General features: G+C 40.4%; 1 protein-coding gene across 1 annotated transcript in view; it reads right to left on the bottom strand.

The window, feature by feature from the left end:
* The window catches only part of COL23A1 (collagen type XXIII alpha 1 chain), a 730,410-nt gene that overhangs the window by 454,360 nt on the left and 257,762 nt on the right, over positions 1 to 18,288 (bottom strand). The gene's annotated exons all lie outside the window — the stretch shown is intronic.

The raw sequence follows: 18,288 nt of genomic DNA, 5'->3' as shown, positions 1-18,288 counted from the left end.
GTGAATTTCCAATCTCCCATCCAATCATCAAGATTTTTCTTGAAGAGTGCTAATGAGGAGCTTCGTTTGATATAGATAGGTAGTTTGTTCCAGAGTATGGGAAGTCTTTGGGACAGGAATCTATCCCTCCGGCATGTTCTGTTTATTGTGGTGACAAGGTTTAGGTCCAGAGAGTGTGTAGCTCGGAGGGATTGGGATTTCTTTAAGTGGAGCATGTCCAACAGCTCTGGGTTTGACATAGCTTTGTATGTTAGGCAGAGATCGCCTCTGAGTAGGTGATATGCGAGAGAGTAAAGCTGGAGTTTTTTGAGACGGTCTGAGTAGGGCATCTGTTTGAGGCCAGTAATCCTCTTTGTGAGGTATTTCTGTGACCTTTCCAGTTGTTGTAGCTGTCTTGTGAGGTACATACCAAAAGAGGCGTTGTACTCTATAATGGGTCTAATAGGTGATGAGCAGAGGGGAACAATGACCTCTTTTTTCCTGGATGAGAAACCTTTTTTGATGAGGTGTGCCACGTAGAATGATTTCCTGACTGCTGTGTCGATGTGATTATCAAAGGAGAGACTACTGTCCACCTGTGTCCCAAGGTCTCTTATCACACTTTCGGTGTTAAGTGGACTATCGCCTATGTGGTAGTTCATGGGTACAGAGTTTTTTCCAAAAGGGATGACAATGCACTTTTTGGCATTGAGCTTGAGGCCATGGCTTTGACACCAGACATCTGTCTCAGTGTGGCCCTTTTGTAGGATGTTGTAGTTGTTGCTAACATAAATCGAGGTCTTTGAGCTTCAGACAGGTTTCTTTTAAGTGCCTCAGCATAAGAAGGTCTATATGTGTGTGTGTGTGTGTGTGTGTGTGTGTGTGCGTGCGCGCGTGTGTGTGTGTGTGTGTGTGCGCTGAGTGGTATGTGTGAAGGATTTAGCGAGTGTGTTTTTGACAACTTTGTCAGCAAAATCTTTGTCTCTAAAGAAATTATATATTTGCATCTCTTGCATACTGTTTTAGTTTCTTTAAGGAAAAAAAGTTTGTCTGAGTACATGAGACAATTGTTATATTGTCTCAGGATGGCTATATCTACCAAGCTGGCCACAGGGATATTAAGAAAAAATTGCAAATCCATGTTGCCATGATTTGTATTGCAGTTTATAATGTAGTGCTTGTGGAAACTTTTGTGACATCACTTCAGAGAGGTCTGAATGGAGAGCTGAAATCAGCGAGAAAAGAACAATAGTACTGCTGTAACCGAATTCATCCTTAAGTTTTGGTCAGTACCTTCAAGTGCTGGACCCTGTTTTTACAAGATCTCACCAAGATGATATTGATATATAAACATATATCATGGAGAATGGTAGGTTAAAAAATAAAAAAGGCAGCTGGGTGCACAGGCCTCAGGATAAAAACGTGCCCAAACATGGTATATGTAAATGAGAACGTATCCACACCCCCACCAGAGGCAACAATATCCTAGATCTAGTCATTACCAATATGAGTGACCAGTGTTCCACACCTGAAGTCAATGCCTCATTGGTCCGATCTGACCATAAGCTAATTACCCTAGATATCCACATCCTTATTCCACCCCCCCCTCCCCCGCATTAAGGAAACCATGGTAAAAAATTTGTCCAAAGCCAACTTCATGCTTCTTAAGACAGAAGTGGTGAACTTCATGACACCCATGCAGATGAACAATACAGTTACGACTACTGAATCCTACACAATTGCACTTTATAAGCACTTACATGAGTGCATGGATCGTGCTATCCCAAACAGAACCAAGACGCTATCCTCCAAAAAAAGGAAGCCAATCTGGTGGTCCCCTGCCATAAACAAACTGTACAACAGAAGGAAGAAACTCTTGCAAAAGGGAGTAAAATCCCACGAGTGGAGGAGCTCCCTGGTCAGCCTCAGTAAGAAGCTGCAATCCCTGATAAAATCCTCCAAAGCTAGTTATGAAAACAAAATCGCCACTGATTCTAAAGACAACCACAAAGCATTCTATAGCTATGTCAAGAATCTCAATGGCAACACTCAGATCTGCTCTGAGTTACAGCACAATGGCACTAAATATACAGACCCAACTGATATTGCCAACTTCCTGGCAGATAGATTCAGTGCTAACTTTACCCCCCTCTCACCCCCAAGAGCCTATCTCTATACTGAAAGAATGCAAAGTTCCTGTAATCACGGCTGCACAGGTAAAAACCACACTCTCCTTAGCCAAGAACACAGCATCCATGGGACCAGACACCATCCCAGGCTGTGTTCTACACGAACTACAGAACAAACTGGCACCCCACCTAAGTACCATGTTCAGTCATAGCCTCACCTCAGGCTTTGTGCCTGCTGAATGGCATTTTCTGAAGGATGTAAAGTTTGAAACTCAAATGTATGCCATTAGTTAGTGACTTCAATCCTCAGTGATTTGCCAGAAAACCACAAATTTTATAAGCGACACAATAAACATATGAGGCAAACATTTGGACAGTTGATAGGTTTGAGAAAGCAAGATCTTTAAATGACCTGTCTCACGGCTTTCACTCTCTACCTTCACACTAAGAGAGTATTAGTGAAGTGATGGACAATGAATTGTCCTGTAGGGTTTGAGGTCAGTACACAGGGGTCAGAGAATGATGACATAGACTTCAGTAGGTGCTTTGCTAAGATGCCTTTTCTATGTGTGAAACAAAATAATATTTTTCTGAATGGACTTAAAGATAACAGGGTCATGGGAATCCTCTTGTGTTCTTCCAAAACATTTGCTACCATCACCACCAGTGTAACACTTTGGCAGAAGGGCCCTTCAGCTCCTCATGCTACCTTCAAATGGGAGCTGCAAAGTGAGGTGTTATAGTAGTGTATGTATCAGCTGGCCACTTCATCCAGACTGAGACCTACACAACCTCATTCCCCTGATAATGAACATGCAGTAATGCAAATACAGATCAACAGAGAGTGATTTTGCATGTACTTTCCTGCTGCAGATAACTATCAGCATCTCCACAAAGAGAACTAACAGCCATTAATCAACCCTTAAGTCTCAGTGGGGAGCTTTGGCTGTAGTACAAATACCCAGACCCTTCCCCTGAAAATAGACAAATTGTCACAAGCCCCCATCAGGCTTGGGTACCCCAATCAGACTTAAGTTCACAGCATCGCAGACAGGAATAGTTCTTACACTCCAGTGGACTAGCTTTTCTCCATGTTTGGTTATGAGTAGCCATAGCTGTCCTACAAAAAAATCCCTTCATCGCTAGCCATGCTTTCTTATTCTATACATTTTGTTCCAGTTTGTGGTGTGAACTCTTGTCTGCACCACAGAATTAAAGCTTTGAATAAAAGCTGAGAGACTTTATTTACTATATTAAAACTTATAAAATGCCTATGAATGGTGCTCAACACTGCAAGTCCTGGGACCTCTTCTGTTTGGTATCTACTTCTCTGAGGTACAGGCTAACACAGAAGGCCTCTGGCTAACGAAGTTCGCAGATGACTGCAAACTAGGAGCCATAGTCAAGTCCCCAAATGATGTGGACATCCTACAGAAGGGCCTCACTGAGAGAGATGCCTGTTGTCAGAGCCATGGCCTCAAGCTCAATGCCAAAAAGTGCAGTGTCATCCCCTTTGGTAAAAACTCTGTACTCATGAACTACCACATAGGCAGCAATCTACTTAACACCGAATGCGTGATAAGAGACCTTGGGACCCAGGTGGACAGTAGTCTCTCCTTTGATATTCACATCACCACAGTAGTCAGGAAGTCCTTCTACATGGCACACCTCATCATAAAAGGTTCTCATCCAGGAAAAAAGAGGTCATTGTTCCCCTCTACACATCACTCATTAGACCCATTATAGAGTACAATGCCCCTTTTGGAATGTACCTCACAAGACATCTGTAGCAGCTGGAAAGGCCACAGTAGTACCTCACAAAGAGGATTACTGGCCTCAAACAAATGCCCTACACTGACCGCCTCAAAAAACTCCAGCTTTATTCCATAGCATATCACCTACCCCGAGGTGATCTCTGCCTAACATATAAAGCTATGGCAAAGCCAGAGCTGTTGGACATGCTAAACCTAAAGAAATCCCAATCCCTCCGAGCTACATGCTCTAGGGACCTAAATCTTTTCACCATAATAACCAGGACATGCTGGAGGGATAGATTCCTGTCCCAGAGACTTCCTATACTTTGGAACAAGCTACCCATCTATGTCAAGCAAAGTTCTACATTAGCACTCTTCAAGTGGATGGGAAATAGGAAATACACCCCGGGGATCACTTCAGTGTATCTGCTGGACAGTGGCACAGGAAAATAACTTTCTTGGGTGGCGTAAGCTATGGAACCTTGCTGGCTAGGCTTACGTAGGCCCTTGGGCTGATAGCCTAGTACCTACCTATGAACCTATGAACCTATGATACTAGGAACCAGACAAAATTTCCAGTGTATACGTTTGTGACACCAGCTTCAGTGAGAGATGAGCAGCACAAATCACCTGTTATATCCTTTCCCAATTGTTTTATAACCTGGCAAAGGATTCATCTGGGGGCCTGCATGCAAACAGAACTGTCGCCATACATTAGGATTGTTGGGTGAACCATTGCTAAATGATTTCTAATGCTCCCTTCTGACATTTGTTTGGGTTTCAGGTTACTAAGGTGTTGGGCATTTATTGTAGCCATTCATACTACCCGAGAATGTATGTTATTTATTTCATGTTTTATTCGTCATGACTATACAATGCCCTTTTATTAGCTCTGAACTTTAAACTTTACTTTCAGGATCAGAATTCTCATTCGTTACTTGTGAAAAAAAAAAAAACATACTATATATTGCACAGTTATATTCAGAAATCCTATAATGCAGCTGGTCAACATATATCATATTTCCATGGTACATCGTAACTCACACCTATGACACCTTGTAGTTGCTTTATTTAGTTACATGGAGTATATATTTGTTCTGGTTTAACATGATTTTCTTGAAATAAACAACCAAATTGCACAGCTTTTATAACCGCAGTGATAAACTCAACAAGTATCCAGTAAAGAAGTAATCACCCTTTCACAAATGATGTCTTAATGCAAGTTCAGACTTTTAGTAAGTGTAGAAAAAGAAAGACGTTATATGTGGTATTTTTGTCATTCTGATGCAGGAGTTACAATGCTGATCATCTTCAGGTCATACATGAAATAGGGCATAGTGTTCTAATTCAGACATTACTTGAGCACTGGCTAGACAAACTAAACATTCTAATACTCTACCCCCCCCCCCTCACCAAAAGAAAACATATTGAGAGTTATCAAAGCAGAAATGGATCACAATTCATGAAAAGGGCATGCACTGGATGAGTGTCATTAACAGTTTATGTCATGCAGTGATAAAACAGGAGGTATGGCCTTTGATGTTATAATAAAACTGAGCTACTGACACTGCTGAAAACATTTCTACAATCATTAAGGATAACTAAAAATGACATCTAATAATATTCCTATCCTACATGCTTTCAACTGGCGGGTGACACGTAGGGCTTTTGTGCTGCTAAGAATTCCATAATGAAATGTAACCTAATATCGCATTCACATTTAAGAAATAAAACCATCCAAGTCTAAATTGCTCAGAACCCTTCTTTGAAAATGTGATAAATCAGATTTCAGGGGTAGCAGCTTGGAAATACTGTAGCCTGATTCAGTGTAATTGTAGCATGTTAGGAAGGATTTTGCTGCCTGATTCAGTGTAATTGTAGCACGTTAGGAAGGATTTTGCTGCCTGATTCAGTGTAATTGTAGCATGTTAGGAAGGATTTTGCTGGTGGCTGAAGATGGTGCAGAATATTACCAGTACGGCTGGAGGTCCAAGTACTTGCTAAGTATGAGAATATGTAATTTAACTACAAATATACAATTAAAATATTCCACTGTAAACATGAAATAGTGGATGTTTCTGAAGTTCAGCATAAAAATAAAAGACTGGATATACCTGATGTCAGTCAGCAGATAATGTCCTGTTGCCCCAAAGCCCCATATTTTCCTCATGCCCTGTCTAAGGTGATGCCCTATGAGTTGGGTCTCATCTCTTCACCTATCCCTACATCATGCTATGAAACATTCACTGCATGGAGGCTAAAGGCCAGGATCATCTTTCTATATACCCCCCGAGCAGTATCTTAGAGAGGATGGAACACAGGAGGAAACTGCCCCAGGCACTAACTTAGAGAAGGCAAAAATCTCATAAAATAAATGCTAAAAAAGATATACATTTTGCTATTTATATTTTTATTTTCATAATTGCCATTTTTGTAACGGCAGTGTCATACTTCCAACTTGCTCCCTACCCCTTTAGACATTCCTCATGGGGGCGCCTGCTCATAATTACGTTTTATGTATTGTTTTATAAATTTTATGTAAATTTGCTTTGAAGGGACAGGTATATCTCATGCAGGATACTGTTACTGTGGAACAGACTCCTCATCCTCATGAAACAAAGTTCATCCCTGTCCATCTTCAACTGCAACTTAGACTTATGGATGGGAAGCAGACAATTCACCCCAGGACCACCCCCTGTAGTACTAATGGGTAAAGGCAGCTCCTAAATGCTTTATCCCATGTATGGGTCCTCTCAAATTATTTATTTTATGATCCCAGTTATTCTCATTGCGGTAATATGTAATTATCGACTATGGCATGGGTAAGGCCAATCTATAACCAAATGGGATATGTTTTTTGAGCACAAAAAGGGAAAATGGCCAGGCTTATAATGGACCACAATGTCACCTAGCCTAGTACTTGCCCATAAACCTATGAGCCTGAGGCACCATTTCAAAGGCTTCTGACTGGGTGGCTAGGTAGAGGGGTGAGATAGAGAATACTGTTATTGGGCTTTATTTTTGGCACCCATAGCAGGAGAGCAGTACCTGTTTTGTTCTCTTCTTCCTTTGACCAAGTTCAATAAAATTAATCCAGTTTTTGTTGTATGCCATTGGTGATGCTAGTAATCTATCTCTTCTTAAATTACTACTACATTATGTCATATTAATATCAGGTTTGAAATAAGACTGTTTTTTTTTACTTAAATTTAAATGTTAATTTTGTTTTCTTTTTTTTTTTTTTACTGGATGGGTTGGGGGACCAGGTCAGGAGAATGAGAGACTGCTATTTGTGTACCTGACTGCTTCTGTCTGGAAAAAAAAAAGAGTCACTCACTTCACTTTCAAGGAGCGAACACACCTGGTGGTAGCCAGGTATGTTAAAGAAAGTGGACTGGAAAGTGGCCACTGGGTGGGCTGGATGGTCGCCGGGCAGCAAGTCAGTCAGGCAGGCAGGCAGGCCAGAATTGGGCAGTAGTTATTATTGTAATTATTTAATTGTTACGCTATATCATTTTTTAGAGAAAGTTGTTTGTGCTTACTTGCTACGTTGCTTTTGTTACTGCTGTTAATAATATGTTTTGCAAATTGCAGTTACAGCAATAGTCTACTATAGTACTAATGCATTGCTGCAATTCAAATTGCAAAGCATACTATTCTAGTTGAAACTAGCAAAGTAGTGAGTAGAGTAGTATAGTATGAATAGATTGAAAGGATGCTGTAGTACTACTGTTTAAAGTTGCATGCTGTGCATTAGAATATGAATTCTGAAGTATCATGGATATGCATATAATGTCAGTCATTATTTGTGACAAAGTTTTTTTTGGGGAGGATAAGCTGAGGGACAAAGCTTAAAATATTGCAACTATAATTTAGTACAATTTATACACTTAGACCTGGTGATTCTTTAACTTCTATACTAAGTGTACACCATTCTGAGTGAATAGATAACACAAGCATCACTCACATCTTCTAAATCCTAATTTTAGTTTTCCTACTGATTGATTTTCTTGCAGCCTTAAATATCGAGGTGGATTCATAAAGGTTACCACAAAGTGCAGACTACATGTACACTTAGTATAATCTTTCCGACTGACTGGAAATAATCAAAAAATGTGGTAGGGATGTCTTGAATACAGATCGTGTACACATAGTGCAGATGTTAATGAATCTGGCCCAGAAAATTGCTAAAATAATGTGTTTTGCAATATGCATCTTCTGAAGGATATAAGGTATGAAACTCAAATAAATGTCTGTCATTATTTAGTGAGTTCAAGTTGGGGAGGTCACATGGGGTCAAAGTGTAAAACATGATGCACTGTTATTATAAGCTCAGACATTTGCTAGAATAATATGCTTTGCTTGCAATACTTTGCACTTGCTGAAGGATGAAGTCTGAAATCCAAATATCTCCATCATTATTTTACAACTTGAAGTTGGTACTGGGGGTTCAGGAACAAAGTTAAAGTGTCACTGTTTATTATAAACATAGAAAGTTGCTAGAATAATGTGTTTTGCACTAATATGCATTCTCTGAAGCTAGGATATGAAGTCGGAAACTGAAATGTCTGTCATTTAGTGACTTCCAAGCAATGCATTTGGTTATGCATCACATGACAATTAAATGTGTTTCTCTGAAAACGCATTGTTTTTTTTTCGCTTTTCAAGTTGTCTGTCCTTTTGCTTTTCAGGTCCTTGCCGGCTCTTAATGGGCTAGCTACTCTTCTGCCCTGAGCAAACACTGCTATGGAAATCCAATATGAGTCTGATGATATACACTTTCCTCTGGGTTGACCTTTAGGAAAGGCCTTTGCCTAAATGTCAGCCACAAACCTTTGCCTCAAAGAGAAGCATAAAGTCAGATTGTGGAAAAAAATGCTTTATTCTGTCTACGACATTAATATTATGCCTGTCTGGATGCTTGAAGGGCTGATCCTCCCGTTGTTGTAGCAACAAGTTCTCTGTCCATCACCTTCTCTTTAGGAATGCTCCGTTTCTTGATCATTCTAATGTTACTTCACTTCCTGCTGACATTCGCTCATTCTTCAATATGACTTGGTGGCACAACCAGATGACCTGACTCTGTACCAGTGGGCTGTCTATAAAACTTGAGTCTGACTTACCATGTAAGCAGATATGTTAAGTTCAGTGTGGTGCTTTTATTCCATTTACAGCCCTTGTGTATAAAATATAGATTTCTCTAAACTATGTTTAAACTACCAGATATGTCTTTAGCCAAACATTTAGGTGAAAAGTAGGACTGGATAGATTATAATAATAAAGAACAGACCACAGCATGAGTAATTTACAGAAACATATGAAAGAAAGATGTTTAAACATTAAGGGCCCATGAATAAACAAGAGACAAAGGTGAGGGAGCAGGGATAGGAGAACATACTTGTGTAAATAGCTACAAGAAATGCATTATAAACTGAATGCAAACTAGAGAGCATTTCAAGAAGGGACTGTAGTAGCTCATTAGTTCCATACAGGCTACATGCTACTCAAGATATGCAGCACAGTTATACTGTACCACTTCAGAGAAAATCAGAAATTACATCATGCATTTGTTATACCAGAAAAAAGTCATTTAAAGTAAAACTGCTGAACTCTCATTGACCTACAAGAAAGCAACAACAGTTTACTGTCAAACCTTTCTATGATCTGCACGCATACCAACATTTTCTCAAGATGGCTAGTCCTGCAAAAGATGTGAGCTTAATGTATTAGAACAAAATGAGCTGTGCCCAAGTAATGCTGTTGAATTATTTATTTATTATTTATTATTTATTTATTGTCATTTGTTAACCAGGTTGGTCCAACTGAGCCAAAGGCCCGTTTTCAGCGGAGACTCGAGAAGAAAAGCTCCAGTTACAATTACAATCATTCAAGACAAAAATTTACATCACAAGTTGCATATTACAAGAATATATACAACAAAGTGAAGTTAACTACATTAACAGTTTTGTACAAGTTTCTGTGTATATCGATACAGTAACAAAAAGATAATCTGGATGCAAGAGATTATTTAGAAGAAACAGGGGCTGGTATGTAGTAGTATTAGCACGATGGAGAGGAGAAAGAAAACGATAGCGAGAAACGAAAGTAGATTTAGGAGGACGGTAGCTAGAATCTGGTTGGAGCTTGACAGGGACAGGGCCAGGTGTTTTGTAGATAGTGTTTAAGTTCAAGTTTGAATTGGGACTTATGGGGCATACTTCTTATATTGTGAGGAAGGGAGTTCCAGGAGTGGACTACTGAGTATTTGTATACTGACTTCCCAATATTTTTTGTTGGTTTGTAGATATCCAGAAGATGTTTGTCAGATGTATGAAGCTGACGTTGGGGGTTGTATAGTCATACAATATTAGAGATAGAGGGGCAGGAAGTGGGGTTATAAAGAATTGAGTGTATTATATGCAGTTGTGGAAGGAGCAGTTGTTTGGGGAATTCAGGCCATTGCAAGGACTTTAGGGCAAGGCAGTGGTGGGATTTATAGGGGATATTGGAGGTAGACTTAACTATTTTATTAAAGGTTTGCTCTAGTTTGCTAAGAAGAGATGACTGAATGTTTGTAAGGACAGGGATTGCATACAGAAGACAGGGTAAGAGGAGAGACATGGCTAGGGAAGGAGTGGAGGTGGGAGAAAGAAATTTATGATCACGGTACAGGAGGCCAAGTTTTTGGTGGGTTTTCTTTATGCATTGATTGATATGTATATCGAATTTTAGTTCATCATCGATGGTGACACCAAGTAATTTTGTATGTGGTTCTGGTCAGATGGTGGTATTGTTAAGAGAGGTGATGGAGAAAGAGGATTTATGTTGTGCTAGTGTTTTAGGAGGAAAAAGTAGTTTAGTATTTTTTTAGGATTTAATATTAGTTGATTGTCAGTGAGCCAGGTTTTGATGGAAGAGAAGGTGTTTTGGGTAAGAGAATGGAGTTTAGGGATATTGCGGGCAGTGATAATAAGGGTGAAGTTGTCAGCGTATTGTAAGAGGGTTGAGAGGTTAGTAGCAGAGTAAGTTGTTAGTAAAGATAATGAAAAAGGGGGGACCCCAAAATAAAGCCTTGGGGAACACCATTGTAGGCAGGCAGGAGTGGGGAGGAGACAGTTTGCCAGCGTATAGATTGTAGTCTATTGGATAAGTAACTAGAGAAGCAGACTATAGAGGGGGTAGACAGGTGAGGGGCAGAACGTTTAGTTAACAGCTTAGAGTGGGAGACAGTATCAAAAGCCTTTGAGAGATCAAGGAATAGACAGGAAAGAAGTAGGTTGTTATCATGGGCTTCTGCTACAGTTTGGGTGAATGAGAGTACAGTGGTAGATGTGCTGTGATGGGGTCTAAAACTGTGCTTGGTGGAGTTAAGAGATCATTATCAAGCAAGTGTTTAAGTAACTGAGAATGAACACATTTTTCTTTATTTTGGAAAGTGGGGATAGTATAGCAATGAGACAATAGTTTGAGAGGTCAGTGGAGTTGCCACCTTTATGGAGTGGGATTGCCTAAATGGATTTCCATAATTCGGGGACAACAGACCCGGTAATACAGCGATTAATAAGGATAGAGACTGGGGAGGCAATAGAATTGGTAGCAATTTTAAGGAAGTGGGGAGGTAAATTGTCTACAGAGGGAGAGCAGGATTTGAGTTTATTCAGCTGGGATTTCATAAAGCCAGTGGGAACAGTTTGTAAGGGGAAGGTATTAGAGGAAGAAGGACTGAGACATGAAGTCAGAGAAGAGCCACTGGGACTTTGTTAAGTTAGTCTTTGGATTGTTTCTATGAAGTGATTGTTTAATAGAGCAGCAGTTTCAGTGGCAGTATTGAGAGGGAAGGGGCACTGTGGTACAGGATTTTATTAATGGTGGACCAGAAATTTTTGGGGTTGGTATGTGGGCTGCAACGGTTAGAAATGAAAAATGATTTTTTATCTTTGATGACTATTTTTTATACGTTTCTAAGTTCTTTGTAATGTTCGAATGGGGGGAGGTTTTATTTTTGACACATGTTTTCCAGGCAGAGTCCCTCTGGTGCATAATAGAACATGTTTGCTTAGTTAGCCAGGGGGCACAGTTTGATTTTACCCTGATTTTTTTAGATGTGGCCATGGTGTTTAGTATGTCAAGAATATTTTGTTATATGCAGTTGCAGCATCATTAAGGGGGAGGTTATAAAGGAAAGTCCAGTTGATGCTGGATAGTGTAGAGTTGAACTTGTCTGGGTCAAAGTGAGTCAGATTATGATGCTCTCTCTAAAGGTGTTATTTGGGTGACTGTTGAGAGTATCAATGGACATGGGTAGGGCAATGGTCACTTAGAGAGCTGGGAAGTATGCCAGGGTTATGAAAGACACAAGGGTCGGAAGTCAGGATCCAGTCTATAATAGATCCAGAGGTAGAGGTTTGGTTGGTTCTGGTAGGGGAGGGTATGAGCTGGTGGAAGCCGTACAGATTGAGGCAGTGAGTAGGGGAATAAGAGGAAAGTGAAGCCTGATCATTGTTTACATCACCAAGTATAACGGTTTCATAGGCAACATTATGGGAGAGCCAGCAGAGAACGTTTTCAAGAATAGGAATGTTGTCACCTGGGGGGTAGAGATGGATACGATGGCAGCTTTTTTATGGGGGGTAAGATGGCAGTTTACAGTGAGGATTTCTGCAGGAGCAAAGCTGGGTAAGGGGGTTGAGAGTGGAGAGATACAAACTTGGTTGGAGTAGAGTATGGCAACATCTACACCTCTCTTATTAGCTCTGTCTGCACGATAGATGTTGTAGCCTGGGGGTAAGATTTCTGAGTTAGAGATGTGAGACTTTAACCAAGTTTCAGGTAGGGTTAAGATATGAGGGGAGTTAAGTCGGCTCCAAGAGTGCAATTCAGTAGTTTTGTTAAACTGAATTATACAAAATGAGCTGTACCCAAGTAACGCTGTTCAGTTTACAAAAGTTGCTGTGCCCAAGTAAGGCCGTTGAGTTATACAAAATGACCTGTGCTCAAGTAAGGCTGCTCAGTGTACAAAATGACCTGTGCCCAAGTAAGGCTGCTCAGTGTACAAAATGACCTGTGTCCAAGTAAGGCTATTCAGTTTACAAAATGGGCTGTGCCCAAGTAAGGCCGTTGAGTTATAACAAAATGAGCTGTGCCCAAATAAGGCTGCTGAGTTATAACAAAGCATCACCACTAGAGGGAAGCTCTATACTCAGTAGCAGATACAACTAATCAACTTTGTTTTTTGTAACGCCTTAGTTGGGTACAGCTCATTAACAGAAAAGAAAACAGACCATATTAACATTTTCCCCATTTACATACATTATACATCACTTATCCTTTCCGTTTTTATTTATAACTATCATCAGTCCATTAAATAAATTGCTCAATTCCCATATTCCTTTAAACCTCACTTCTCCTTCTGCTTAACATTATTCTGCATAAATTGTTCTTACACTTTCCATTTATTTCTATGTCTTCTTCTTTCGGCTTTTAACGGTTAGGGGTTGCCACAGCAGACCACCTGTCCGCTCATGATTGGCAGTGGAGTTTTACATTGTCGAGTTGCCAGCCCAGTGCCCAACCTTCCACAGAAGGCACACACATGCACGCACTCACACCTAGGGCAAATTTAGAGTGTCCAATCCACCTACAGCATGTCTTTGGGATGTGGGAGGAAACTGGAGCTCCCAGAGGGGACCCATGTGACCATAGGGAGGACATGCAGACTCCGCACAGAAGGCAACCCAGCTGAGAATCGAACCAGAGAACCTCTTGCTGTGAGGCAGCAACACTAACCGCTGCACCACCGTGGCCGCCCCATTTATTTCATTGTAATTTGCTGAAATATTAACTTCTTAAAGTAACTCTCCAGAGGAAAGAAACAACACTGCTTTTGAAGGACCCAGCTTCCAGTTTTCTGCACATACCTCTGAATTAATGCTGATTTTCAGGGAAACCTCTGATTTTGGCTCAAATTTTGCCTCTTAAAATTGGTGATCTTTTGAATAAAGGTGGTTTACAGTAAAAAAATAATGATCAGGATTAAAGTTACATACTTAATTTACTCTTAATGTCAACTTTCTAAGTCAATATCACCATTACTTAAGATGTATCCTTGTTTTTTTTTACTTTGTCTTTGATTGATTTAGGAGACAAGAGGTCTAGATATGTTTCTGCATCCCTTCCCTACCACAGGAGTTTGACATCCTATTGTATGATCCAGGAATATTGCAAGCACTGTTGCCTAACTGAGCATTTTTTGATAAATAGAATACACAGACTGCCTATGCAGAACTGTTCACAGAAACCCCTGTACAAGCATGTTAATAGCTGCATAGAGGCAGCTGTACCCACCAGGAAGAAGTTTAGAACTAACTCAAAAATCAAGCCACCCTGGTGGAATCACAAAAATCAATCGGATGTATAACAGGAGGAAGAAAATCATGGCAAAAATTAGGATGTGCTGCACCCAGCAGGATAAAAGCACTCTCATCAAACTAAACAAACAACTCAGAGGACAAATAAAGTCTACTAAAGCCAAATTTAAGGTATGTTTGGCCTCCCAGGCCAAGGACAACCACAAAGCATTCTTTAGCTATGTCCGCAACCTCAAAGGTAATATACAATTTTCTGCAGAGCTCATTGTAAATGGAGCCACCTGTACTGAGCCAGAAGATGTAGCAAACCTCCTGGCTGAGAAATTCAGCTCCAACTCTACTCCTCCCCCAACCTTCCCTCAGGAAATATCATCAGATATAACTCCCCTTCCTATTAGTAGGGAACAGGTCCTTAATGCTCTCTCTAAGACCAAGAACACTGCATCAATGGGCCCAATCACTATCACAGGATGACTTCTAAGTAGAATGAAACATGACATATCAGGGCCTCTGGAATTACTATTTAACTGTATCCTCCAAACAGGCTTCATGTCTCATGAATAGAGAAAGGCAACAGTTACCCCTCTGCACAAAGGTGGGCCATCTAGAGACCCTGGAAACTACAGACCCATAAATCTCACTAGTCTTATATGTAAAGCCATGGAAAGAATTATCATGGAGATGATCAACAGAGATATAGTAAACCTCCAGACACTGGACCCAACCCAGTTTGGTTTTGTCAAGGGCAGACCATGCCTACTCAACCTGGTGGACTTGTTTGAGAAGGTCACGAAAGCAATTTATGAGGGCAAAATCATTCACACTGACTACCTTGACCTGACCAAGGCATTTGACACAATACCCTACTCAGGCATTGTTGACAAACTCAAGAGGTTAGGTACAAACCTGTATGTCACCCAGTGGATAGCCAACTGGCTCACAGACAGAACCCAGGAAGTTAGAACTGGGAAGTCCACCCTACAAAGAGGCTAGTCACAAGTGGAGTTCCTCAGGGATCAGTCCTTGGACCACTCCTTTTTGGCATTTACTTCTCAGAAGTCAAGGCCAATGTCAGTGGTCTCTGGCTGACCAAATTTGTAGATGACTGCAAATTAGGAGCTGTCATTGAATCTCACACTGACACAAATGTTCTCCAGGAGGGGCTGACACAGACAAACAACTGGTGTCAGAGCCATAGACTAAAACTAAGTGCCAAGAAATGCACAGTAGTATCCTTTGGGAAGTCGTCCATCCCTGGTAACTATCATATTGACAACATACCCCTTAGAGTTGACCCAGTAGTCAGGGATTTAGGGGCAGAGATCGAAAGTAATCTATTCTTTGATAATCACGTATCTAGAGTGGTGAGGAAATCATTCGATGTTGCACAACTTATAAACAAAGGTATGGCATCTAAGTCCAAGGAAGTCATTATTCCACTGTATTCGGCATTGATCAGACCTATCATTGAGTACAACGCCTCCTTTGGTATGTACCTAACCAGGTATATCCAACAACTGGAATGTCCACAGAGGTTCCTTACTAAAAGAATGCAAGGTATAAGTAATATGTCCTATGCAGACCGCGTCAAGACCCTATCCCTGTATTCTGTCTCTTACAAGCTTTTGAGGGGAGATCTATGCCTGGCATACAATACATTGTCAGACTCCACTGTGATGGATCTCCTGAATATCCACAAAACACACAGTACCAGAATTACCCATTCTAAATACTTAAACCTTGCCCGTGATATAAATAGGACCTGCTGGAGAGATAGGTATGTATCCTAGAGACTACCCTGTCTATGAAATTGGCTACCTTTCCATGTGAAGCAGAGTTTTTCCCTAACCCAATTCAAGTGCAACTTGGACAATTGGATGGGAAACCGGAAATTCATCCCTGGTTTGGCACCTATGTCTCTAGTGGACACAGATAACCTGTAAATGATTCATCTCCCAGGCCCATGCTTAAACTTATCAAGGGTATCAGAACTTGTCAGAGATTTGAGATGCATGGCTAGGCTTAAAAAGGCTCTTGTGGTCATTAGCGTAGTACTCACCTATGAACCTATGAACATATTATAATACCACCAAACATCAGGTTGTCTCATCCTATATGAGTGTATTCAATTTTAGATTCCTGCAAAGACAGCTTCATGCAAATAACTCACAAATTCTGATCAGTGAAGAAATGCTAGTGTAAAATCAGACCACTGTATGTATATATATATATATATATATATATATATATATATATATATATATATAAACATCGTGGTGGTGCAGCGGTAGTGTTGTTGCCTCACAGCAAGAGGTTCTCCCGTTCGATTCTCGGCAGGAGTGTGGGGAGTGCCTTCTCTGTGGAGTCTGCATGTCCTCCCCACGGTTGGGTGGGCGTTCGAAAGACATGCGTAAATGGGCGTGCCTTCGTTGAAGGTTGAACGTCGAGGTGGCACCTCAGCGTTCGTGAAAATCTACTGCCATTCATTATCGGACCGGAGTTCCGCTGTGGCGACCCCTAAGCCGAAAGACAATAACATATATATATATATATATATATATATATATATATATATATATATATATATATATATATATATATAGGAAATCCAGGCTTCTCCTACTTAACCATAGAAATGGCAGGTTCACTGAAAACATTCCAGTAAATAGTTAAACTATTTTAAAGCCTCTGGTACATTATAGAAAACATTTTGGACAGGAGGCTAGTGCTCTTTCTCAGATGTGGGTACAAAAGCCTTACTATATTTGCACAAAAATGCATTATGTAAATTTATAATGTTCATGCAAACGTATGCCACCTGGAGATGAGAAAAAGTGACAATGAGAATATGAATTATCAGGAATCAAATGGATAGTGAATGTCAAGTCAGAGTCTATGCTATGAGGTTCCAGTGTTCAGACAAAGAAAAAGGCTTGTGAAAAGGACTCTGATGCCTAGGACTTAGGCCCAAATCTTCACTGAAAAATGCAGAGTACTGGCAGTCTATTCAGTTTCCATTGGTAAGAAACGTGGGCTGATTTTCTGCTTCTTCACTTCATATAAAGGGATGGAATCATCCACCTAATAAAAGAGGACCCAGTCTTCAGGTCTTCTTTAAAGATGGGTGCCAATCTGAAAAACTCTCAGATGATATTGAAATATATCCTCCAAAGTTTGTATATGAGACCCTGCAGGTACAGAAACGTCCACAATTCTCTAGTCCTGAGTAGAAAGAGAAGCAGTGATGTACCAGAATAACCGATCAACCAGATGGAACAGAAACGTTTCTCAGTTACAGGATAAAAGGTTTAAAGAACTATATCATCATATGAACAATGTGAAATCCACATCTCATTGTATGCACCCAGTAACTTTTCTTTATAACTTTTCTTTTCGCTATATTTTTATCTGTGGCTGCATAACTGTCTGGGTTTTTGTTTTCTAATGTTCTTCCAATTGGCTCAGTATCTGCATATACTAAGTAGTGGTTCAGGGCATTGTCCTGCATATGGTAGCTATTTGCTCAGTGTGTTTTTTATAATCTTTATAATATATATTTACCATCTCAAAAGTGCTTACTCCTCTCTGTACTCTTCTTTTCTAGACCTAACACCACTCTTAAGTATTCAACTGCGGTACCACCTTTAACATTTCTATAAGAAAAGTGCAGTCCGGGTCAGAACTGTCTGCAAACAGCTACAGTTAACTTTGAGTATGTGTCTAACTGTTTGAGCCAATCTTCATTTTCCCCTGGAGAGCACTGTGCTTTGGCTGTAAGCAGCCCCCCACCACCACACACATCTTCCACTTTCTCTTATTCCCTTCTGTTAGCAAATAGTATCCATAACTGATCAATACTGTGTGTTTGTTTATTTAAACTATACCACAGTAGCCTACTGATACAAGGTTATCCTGGTTTTCCACCTGAGAAATTAAGACAAGACTTACAGTTTCAGAGCAGTCCTTGGTCAATTGTGATTGTTCTTAACACATACTTGTCTTGCTTTGTGATTGTTTCCAGCCCCTCATACAAGAACCTAACAGGGTCTCTACCCGCTT

This window comes from Protopterus annectens, chromosome 4.part0, assembly GCF_019279795.1.
Source record: "Protopterus annectens isolate FY-2018-M chromosome 4.part0, PAN1.0, whole genome shotgun sequence".
Classification (NCBI taxonomy): Eukaryota; Metazoa; Chordata; order Ceratodontiformes; family Protopteridae; genus Protopterus; species Protopterus annectens.
Note: the sequence above shows the minus strand (reverse complement) of the source record. Positions and strands in the feature narration are given on the sequence as shown.